This window comes from Phyllobates terribilis, unplaced genomic scaffold (assembly GCF_046119375.1).
Source record: "Phyllobates terribilis strain yellow unplaced genomic scaffold, ASM4611937v1 Scaffold_3__8_contigs__length_932513732, whole genome shotgun sequence".
Lineage (NCBI taxonomy): Eukaryota > Metazoa > Chordata > Amphibia > Anura > Dendrobatidae > Phyllobates > Phyllobates terribilis.
The window spans coordinates 775,713,063-775,723,581 of NW_027362763.1; positions in this window are offsets into that span (position 1 = coordinate 775,713,063).

Sequence of the window (10,519 nt, forward strand, 5' to 3'; positions counted from 1 at the left end):
CTGAAATCCCCTGCCGGTCGGCTTCTGCTGCTGGGTAAGAGTTAGTCCCCACAGCCTCGGACGCCGGGTCCGGTAAGAAAGCTTCTCAGTCAGGGCGAGCTCTGCAGCTGCCAGCCCCTGACTCGTAGTAGTATTGCTTCTGCTGTTTCTTGTCTCTACTCTCCTTGACTGCTAACCCTGCTTCAGCCCCGGGTTTATATAGGGGAAGTTCTTCCCCTCCCAAGACTGGGCAGGAGGTGTGGCATGCACAGGATCCCTGACCAAAGGACCTCCCACCTGCTCTCAGACATAACATCTCTATCACTGTGGCAACCAGACCCCTGGGGTGTCACATTTATGTCTAAGAATATTTATAACAAGTCAGAATATACATTCACCATAAGGCCACGGCCCCACTATCAGTATTTCGTCAGTATTTTTTCTCAGGAGTGGGAGCTAAAACCAGGAGTGGGTGATAAATGCAGAATTGGTGACTTGTTTCTATTACAACCTTTTGGCTATGTGCCCACGATGCAGAAATGCTCAGGATTTTTTCCTGAGCGTTTCTGCATCTCCCTGGCAGAAAAAACACATGCGGATTGTACATGCAGATTGTACATGCGGATTGTACATGCGTTTTCCTGCCAGGGACATGCGGAAGTGAAGCGTTCTTCACATGCATTTCCGCATGCGGGTTGACAAGCGCTTTCCAAGCGATTTTAGCATCACTTGGAAAGTGCTTGACAACTTGGTCACACTATATAAATCCATGCAAACGGCATGGATTTATATACTGTGACCGAAAGAATGGTAAAAAATAAAAAAATAAATCTATACTTACCCTCCGATGGCCCGCGCTGGCTTGCTTCGCTCCGTCCTGGCTGCCAGCAGCAGTACACTGAAGGACCTGCCGACGTCAGCATCGCGTGACCCGTCACATGACTCTGACGTCAGCGCAGGTCCTTCATTCCATCGCGGAGTGCCGGTAAGCAAGGCGGAGAGCAGCGCGGGCCGCCAGAAGGTAAGTATACATTTATTTTTTATTTTATTCTTTTTTTACAGCTTTTTTAATGGTACCTGGGTGTGGAGGAGACTCTCCTCTCCTCTACACCCGGGTACCATCCGCACATTAGAACGCGCCAATTACGCAAGTACAGATGCAGTCTTGCTGAATTGGCGCGTTCTAATGCAAGTCAATGGCGGCGAAAACGCAGCACTTCCGCAAAATAATTGGTAGTGCTGCGTTTTTTTCTGCAATGATAATCCGCAGCGGAAATTTCCACAGCATGTGCACAGCACATGCGGATTATCATTGGGGGACATGGCAGGCCTTCTACCATGCGTTTTTTAAGCGTTTCTGCAGCGTTTTTGCCGCTGCGGAAACGCTTAAAAAACGCATCGTGGGCACACAGCCTTTCTCTGATTGTTCCTCACCTGTTTTTGTCTCCCACTCCTGAGAAAAAATACTGACCGAATACTGACCTAAGGCCGGTGTCCCACTAGCGTATGGCATGCTCGATGACGTCACTACATCGCGCCTGCTGTGCTGAAGCTTCAGGATTCACACTGTACAGACCGCAGCAGCACGCCGGGAGAACAGGGGAAGGGTGAGTAGTTTTTTTTTGTTTTTTTTTTAAATGTCAAATATTGTGGTGTCCAATCATATTGAATGGGGGGCTGGTGGGAGCCATCATACTGAGTGGGGGGCTGGTGGGGGCCATTATACTGAACAGGAGACTGTGTTAAGTAAAATACTCTGAGGGGCTACTCATATTGCATTGGGAAATATTGAGTTAGGGACTGTGGGAGTCCTCATTTTGTGTGGGGGGCTCTGAGCATCCTTATGCTGAGTGGTGGGCTGTGGGTGCCAATATACTCTGTAAGGGGTTTTGGGGACCATTATACTGAGTGGGGGGCTGTGGGGACCAACATAATGAGTGGGGGGCTGTGGGGGCCGTCATTTTGTGTGAAAAGCTGTGAAGGCCCTCATACTGTGTGAGGGGCTGTGGGGGTCTCATACTGAGTACAGGGCTGTGTGGGCCCTCATACTTAGTAGGGGTCCAAGGGGGCCCTCATACTGAGAAGGGGGCCGTGGGGTCCCTCATACTGAGTAGGGGGCCATGATACTGTGTGGGGGGGTGGTAATTATGGGGATATCATACTATAGGGGACACTTTACTGGCATCATGCTGTGGGGGGATTATACTGTATTGGTGGCACTGTGTAGTTGTCATGTTCTATACTGTAGTTGTCATGTTCTATACTGTATGTGTGGGTGGGATTTAATGTGGGGATACCATACTCAGTGTGTGGGTGGGTGGCGTCATTTTTGGAAGCATCATACTCTATAATGGACATAAATGTAGCCATGCAGGTCCGACATAGTCCAGTCAATCTGTCGAAGTCCTATGAATGCAATGTACAAAGCCTATGGAGACTCGTTCTGAGGCTCAATAGTCTTTGCAAATAGCCGCTTCTGGGAACCAGCTACTCTGAAGAGCGGTGCCATCAGTAACTCAGTGACGTCACCTTTCTTCAGAGTTGCTTGGTCTCGCACAACGCAACTTGACCCGGAAGTGACTGTTTGCAAAGCCTGTGGAGCGTCAAAACAAGGCTCCATAGGCTTTGTACGTCAGATTTGCTGGACTACGTCGGGCCTGCATGGGAACTTTGTTTTTAATAAAGTGGTGAAGGAGGGAAAGTGTCTGTTTTGTTTCTCTATGTTTTGTGTGTATGCTCTTTTCGGGTTTCCATTTGCTGGACTATGTCGGGCCTATATGGTATTTCTATGGTGGAGAACCATAGAAAGTGTGGGGGAGTGTTTATGTCAATAAAGTATTTTTGTGTGTATTTCCTTTTTACTACTGGGTTAGTAATGGGGGTGACTGATAGACACCTCTCTATTGCTAGGACCAAGGCAAAAATATATATATATATATATATATATATATATATATATATATATATATATATATATATATATATATATATATATATATATATATATATATATATATATATATATATATATATATATATATATATATATATATATATATATATATATATACACAGTACAGACCAAAAGTTTGGACACACCTTCTCATTTAAAGATTTTTCTGTATTTTCATGACTATGAAAATTGTACATTCACACCGAAGGCATCAAAGCTATGAATTAACACATGTGGAATTATATACTTAACAAAAAAGTGTGAAACCACTGAAAATACGTCTTATATTCTAGGTTCTTCAAAGTAGCCACCTTTTGCTTTGACTGCAAGAGGTAGTCACCGGAAATGGTTTTCACTTCACAGGTGTACCCTGTCAGGTTTAATAAGTGGGATTTCTTGCCTTATAAATGGGGTTGGGACCATCAGTTGTGTTGTGCAGAAGTCTGGTGGATACACAGCTGATAGTCCTACTGAATAGACTGTTAGAATTTGTATATACATATTGTCATGATGGTGTTGGGACTATGGGTGCTAACCAGGTCCCTAGAACTAAGGGCACCCTAGTCTATCTATGTCCCCCGGATTACTCTTAAAAGGTGGAGATGCCAGGTTCTCGTTCCTTGCTATGCTCCTATATCAACCCTTATCTGTCCCATCCCCCACGCAGGGTAGTGGGAAGCTGAAGTGTATAGGAACACATTAACCAGACAAACAAGGGAAGACGGACAGGGTTAAATGAAAATACCAACCATACAAAATATACACACCAAACAACAGAGTGGGACACAGGGGAGTTAAAGGAAGGAGAAACTAAATAGGAAAGGATGAGGATGTGCACACAAAAACTCCAAACAACAATCTCCTGACAAATCTCCAAAACGCTAACTCCAACCACGAACTACCCTCCAACTCCAGAACCAGGCAGCAAGACTTACACTGGCAATCCCTACTTGCCAGAGGCGAGCATATATAGCAGAGGGGAGTGGCCAACACTGAACATCTGAGTTAATTCAGGTAGGAAGTCTCCAAGAGCTTCAACTGAACAGATTAACACTTGCACTGCTAACAAGGAAAAAGCTGCACTGTTTAATAATAATATTTATTTTTATATAGCGCCAACATATTCCGCAGCGCTTTACATACATTATCATCGCTGTCTCCATTGGGCTCACAATCTAGATTCCCTATCAGTATGTCTTTGGAGTGTGGGAGGAAACCGGAGAACCTGGAGGAAACCCACACAAACATGGGGAGAACATACAAACTCCTTGCAGATGTTGTCCTTGGTTGGATTTGAACCCAGGACCCTAGTGCTGCAAGGCTGCAGTGCTAACCACTGAGCCACAGTGCTCCCAAGATGGTGCTGTACTTCTAACCAGTGCAGGAATTCGTGTAACCAGACACCGCGGTCTTCTGGCACCTCTCTGTCGCGGTATCCCCATGACACATCTATATATCTGATAGATATATAATTGCACAACCCCACGACATAATATAAAATTATATACAGTACATATATAAACACATCTTCAGCAGATATATAATTATATCTGTGTGTACAGAATGTTGGAGTTTCCTCTTCCTCTTGGTGACATTACATCCTTTTCCTTTTATTAACACCCTTGCATTTTTTGGAGCAAAAACGCTACAAACACGCAGCAAATTCGCAATAATGTTTATAGCGGTTTTGACTGACTTTATTGAAGTTAATGGGTGAAAAAACGCTGCAAAAATGCTGAAAGAATTGACATGCTGATGTGAATCTGCACCAAATCTGCAAGTTACAAATAAGCAACATGTGCAGGGGTGGGATTCAAATTTTTAACAACAGGTTCTGTGTTTGTGTGTAGGAAAACCACACCCATTTTTAAGCCACACCCATTTTTAAAGCCACACCGATTTACACACACCTTTTCCTCAAACATATACAAGTAGGGGCGCAGTCAGACAATTCCGAGCGCCCCTACTTATATATGTTTGAGGAAAAGGTGTGTGTAAATGGGTGTGGCTTTAAAATAATGGGACATAGTGATACACCTAAATGGCCCACAGCCCGAATATTCCGCACTTCTGCTATAGATGTTACACACCCTTTACCATGCCATTTTACCATATGAACTTCTTACCTGTTTTAGGGCCAGATAAGGCTTATGAGAGCCCAGCTGATGATGATACGCATAGAGCATTGTATCTAGTGCTGTCGCTTCTATATTTAATGACTTCGCTCTTCAAAAAGGAGTGAGCCGCAGAACACTGGTCAACAAGGGTCTTCATGCATTTTCCTGAAAGAGAAACAAAGTGAAAAGTACTAACGTCTTCAGGGCGTCCAAAATATAATCATTTCTACAGCAGAAAAATAGAACATATCAGAAACATTGCTGCCAACAAGACGAAAGTAGGTGACAGGTAAAAGGGAACGGACCGTGCACCGCACAGAATGCATTCCTGGAGATTGTAGTCAGCAGACCGTAAAATACAACATGGCAGGATACTCATCAGAACATTAGGGAATTGTCACATATGCAATTCCCCAGCACAGAGCTTATCACTAAACACGACCACACTGCAGCCATATTGCTGGGGCCTCTGCTAGTGACCGGTAGACACAAGGCAACCTGGCTTCTTCTATCAGGACTGTGCAGGTACGAAATTGTGACTCAGAAGTGGCTAGCGGTGTGACGAGACAACTTCCGGGGCACTATGAGCCTTGTAGCAGCACGCTGCTGTAGCCAGTGGATGTTTCTGTCCTGCAGTATGGCTGCGCTGTGCCCTGGAATCGGCTCCATATCCCCCGACCTGCCATTCAGTGTCAGCTCTCCTTGCCCCTTGGCCACAACCAGTGTCGGACTGGCGTGTCTGGGGCCCACAGGAGGAATTGATCCTCGGGGCCCACCCTACAGCTATATGTAGATATATATAAACAGGAGAAAAAACGAGCGTATTGGCATAAAAAAGCTTTATTAGTAACAGTATTAGTGACACGCCTCTCGAAAAAGCACCCGCGAAACGCGCGTCGAGGCTGCCCTCCACGACAGACACCTGCCCTCATGTGGTCCCCTTTCTACATGTAACAATATTGGGGTGAGTCACCATTGTCCTGTACATGATATGCACTATGGCAATTGATTAATGGCATTGGACTATGGTATACGTGATCCCCATATACTCAGTGGTATATTTAATTGTCCATGTATACCACCTCTTTTTGCCCCGGTCTATTTCTTTCTACTACCTCTACTGTTTTGTCATTATTATTTAATACTCATTACATTTCCTCCCTTTAGGAGGATGTGTGTGTAATACTTGGATGTTTTTTGATATTTATGTAATTTCTTGAATATATCTATATTACCCTTTCTTTTGGGCTATAGATTTAGTGGGGTTTTTTTGATCTGCATGTCTGCACTTTACATTATATATTTCTTATCATTTATTAATGGAATTTTATATGATTTACTAATAAAGCTTTTTTATGCCAATACGCTCGTTTTTTCTCTTGTTTATATGTATCTTCGAGTTGGCGACACGGATATGGGGTGTGAGTGGCATTTCCTCCACACCGCCTTTGTGTGAATCTCAACATGTGGGCTACTGTGTTTCTCAGCTATATGTAGATACCTGCTAGCCGTTATCCCTGTTATAGTGGAGCGTCGACTGTAAATCACAGGCGGCGCCTGCAAATCTACTGTGCGCCACCATAACTGTGATATACAATTATGGTAGTTTGCATTAAAGGGGTTCTTTGGTTAAAAACAAGTTATCACTGATCCATGGGCTTCACAAAATAGGGGTTAACATATTGATCGTTTGGGACCGAACATTGGAAAACGCATCTATCGGAAGAATGGGGAAGTTTAATCCCTGACTTGACACATTTATCCCCATTTTAAAATGCAGCGGCAGGTGGGATATCTGACCGCAGCTCCATTCATTCTCTTTGGGGCTTCCAGAAAAAAACAAGAACAGCCACTGAGGGAATGAATGGATCAGTGGTCAAGTCGTACATGAGCTCCAGTCTAATGGGGATAAATGCTCCACATTCTATCAATCGGTTCGGGTCCCAGCATTCAGACCCCCACTAATCAATAATTTATTACTTATCATGTAAAGAGGTGATTACTTGTTCTGCAAGGAGAACCCCTGTAAGTGCATCTTGTTCCACGTATTTAATCACTAATGGAAATAAAGAATCTTCTCCTAATTCATATCAGAGAGAACAAATGATCGCCATACACAACACAATCCACTATACCAACACCAATAGTACCACATAGAATGGAGAAATACCTCCACACCATGACCAGACCATATATTACCACCACATAATGACCGAATAATACCACATACAAGGGAGCAATACCGCCACACCATGACCAGACCAGATATTACCACCACATAGTGACCAAATAATACCGTATACAAGGAAGAAATACCACCACACTGTGACCAGACCAGATATTAACAGCATATAGCGTCCAAATAATTCCCCATCATTGCTGTCCACCATCCCCATCATTGCTCTCCCCCACCTCCTCTATCACCATTGCTCTCCCCCATCTCCCCTCACCTCCTCCATCCATCACCATTCCTATCCCCCATTTCCCCCCACCTCTTCCATCCATCACCATTCATCTCCCCCCACTTCCTCCATCATCATTGTCTCCCCCCACCTCCTCCATCTCCCCCTACCTCCTCCATCACCATTCCTCTCCTCTCTCATCACCATTCCTCTCCTCCATCTCCCCCCCACTTCCTCCATCACCATTGCTCTTCCCCATCGCCAGTGCATTAGTTAAAAAAAAAACAAAAAAAAAACCTTACCTCTCTCTGCTCGTTCCCCCGCCGACCGAAGCATCCTTGTTGCCGCCAACTTTCTCGTTGACACAAGCGTGCACTGCATGATGATGTCATTAAGCCACGCTCCTCTGTCAGGGAGGATTAAGTGCTGGGCAGGAAGCAGAGGACAGATCCCTCCGCTCCGCTGCCATTTTCCTCCTGTCAGCAGCGGAGCTGGAGGGATCGCTTCCTGCCCGCCGCACAGGATGAGGGCAATGTGACGTGTGCCTTTTTCAACTACAGGTGCGGCCGGATGCACATTAGTTGAAAAAGGCTGCCAGGGAGCCGGATCGCAGCGCCTTTTCTGGCCAGTTCGGGGAATCGGCAGCAATTTGAACAATCGGTTCTCCCAAACCGGACCAAACCGACCGAATCCCACCACTGAAAGTGTGCATGAAACTTCAAGATTCTAATTGACTTTGCTGGCATTCGGTTTCAGTCAAGAGGGCGGCGGCCCCAATGCAGAGCCAGTGTCAGTCAGGGCCAGGGGCGCGGTTACAGCTGCAGCTCTGTATTCTCAGAGTAATGACTGAACCAGTGCTGGTGCCGCCCCTGTGACTGACACCGAATGCCACCGGGGAGAATAAAGTTCATTTTCTCCCCACAGCGATCGGCTACGTGCAGGCGTCGGGCAGGTTATTAACGCTATTAACCTGCAGATTAACCCGATATCTGCAGGTTAATAGTGTTTTTTTCAGGTGACAGGTTACCTTTGATGGAATAGCTGGTTCACCAATTTGCCCGGTAGCAAATGTGAAAAATTGGTTCGAATTAGGACCTCCGCTGCAGGGCCCATTTGTATTGCATAAAAATTGCCTACCGGCAACGAAATTTCAGTTCAATGCCATACTAAAATATGCCTGACTGAATTAAAGATATATGATCACAAGATTTCATCACACTCCTCCAGGAAAGGTGCAGCTACTGAAGCATCTAGTCTAGGTCTGAAGGACGAAAAAAAATTATGAAATACAATGGGAGATTGGATTCTAATAGGTTTAAATTATATGTAATGCCAAAATTGTTGTTAAACAAATAATGTACATTTCCCAGGTCCAATTGTCATCTGGAGACTTGGACACTCCTTTGTTTATTGGACCCAGAAGAAGGCAGCAAGGAGAATCTACTCAGCAAGCAAGGAGGGCAGCAAGGAGAATCTCTCCTTTGATTCATCTAATTTACATGTGTTTTGGTATGGTATAAGGTAAGGTATATGGAAAGTATAAAACAAACACTTGTACTTACCTTCATTCTGATCCCATGCACCGCGGAATCCTACTCTGTCTGTTCAGAGCACACCACATGGATGATCTCACTGCTGTGCTCTGAACAGGTTGGTGGTGAGCGGTGATTGCAGCCTGTACTGTAATACTGATGACAGGCTGTGATTATCGCTTCCCGCCACCGCAGATAACCACCTCACCTGAGATCTCCGCTCCCCGCCACTTCCTCTCCCCCGCAGCTCCTGTCATCGCACGCACTGAGCACTGAGGAGTGTGTGTGATGACAGGGGCTAAATGGAGCCCGCAGCACACACTGCTGGCTTCACAAAGAGGTCTGCGTTCTCCTCCCACAGCTGTGACCTGGACAGCCCAGGGAGCGTTCCCAGGACACAGAGGCAGGAGAAGCAGCCTCAATGCAACAGATGCAGTCACCATCCGACCACAGGTTCTTATGCCCAGGGGCTGCCGTATTTGAGGTGTGTAAGTGTCGTACTCAGACACTTATACGTCCCCAAATGCAAATGGCAGCCCACAGTGGCTGAAATAAAAAATTAATAAAAAATCTCTGCAAGGAAATGGAAAAACTGTTGCATCTATTGCCTTCCCCAGATTTGGTCATTCTTCACGTCGAAGGTAATGATATTGGCAAAGCAAAGACTTTAGACCTGTTATGGCAGATGTGTAGGGACCTCGTTCTGCTAAAATGTCAGTTTCCTAGTTGCTTTGCATTTTCTGAGGTTATACCAAGGTTATAGCTTGGTTAGATTAAAATTTTATGAAAAAAAAAAAAAGAAAATGTTTGAACCGGGCAATGGAGAAATTTATGGGCATTGTAGGCGGTTTTTCATATAGGCACGCTGATCTGGAAGGCTTCACCCTGGTCTTTACAGGGGCAATTTTGCACACTTTTCTGATGTTGGGATGGACATTTTTAATTTAGATATGCAGAATGTGATTGAAAAATGGTTATGGTGTTTTGATCCGTGGCGTTTCGGATAATCACTCAGCATACGCTGTGTGGATTTGGTCTTTTAGTATGGGTTGACTATATTATCTATATATTGTTCTACATCTATTTATTTGGTCTCTTTAACTCAGTATTGCTTTATTTACTTATGTTAAACATCACGGCCTATCCACACTGGTGTCTGTGTGGCACCCCAGGGGTCCGGTTGCCAGAGTGGCATTGCCTCCCTCACAAGAGGTGATGCCATGCCTGGAAGCAAGGTTGGGGTCCCCTAAACAGGTATACCAGCATACAACACTTTCCTGGCTCCAGACCAGAAAGGGGAGCTCCTCCCCTTAGCAACTGGAATCTGGAGGTGGGGTTAGTAAGAGTTAGTTGAGAGGAGTTGAATTCAGGACAGTGACGAGGAAGGACCTGGGGAAGGGAGCTGTGTACAAGCTCGCCCCAGAGGACAGAAGAGCAGAAGAACCAGACACCGGAGTCCGAGGTTGTGGGGCACTGAAGGCCCAGCAGCAGAAATCGGAGGGCAGGAGACTGCAGGTCTCCTGGCCCCACCAGACG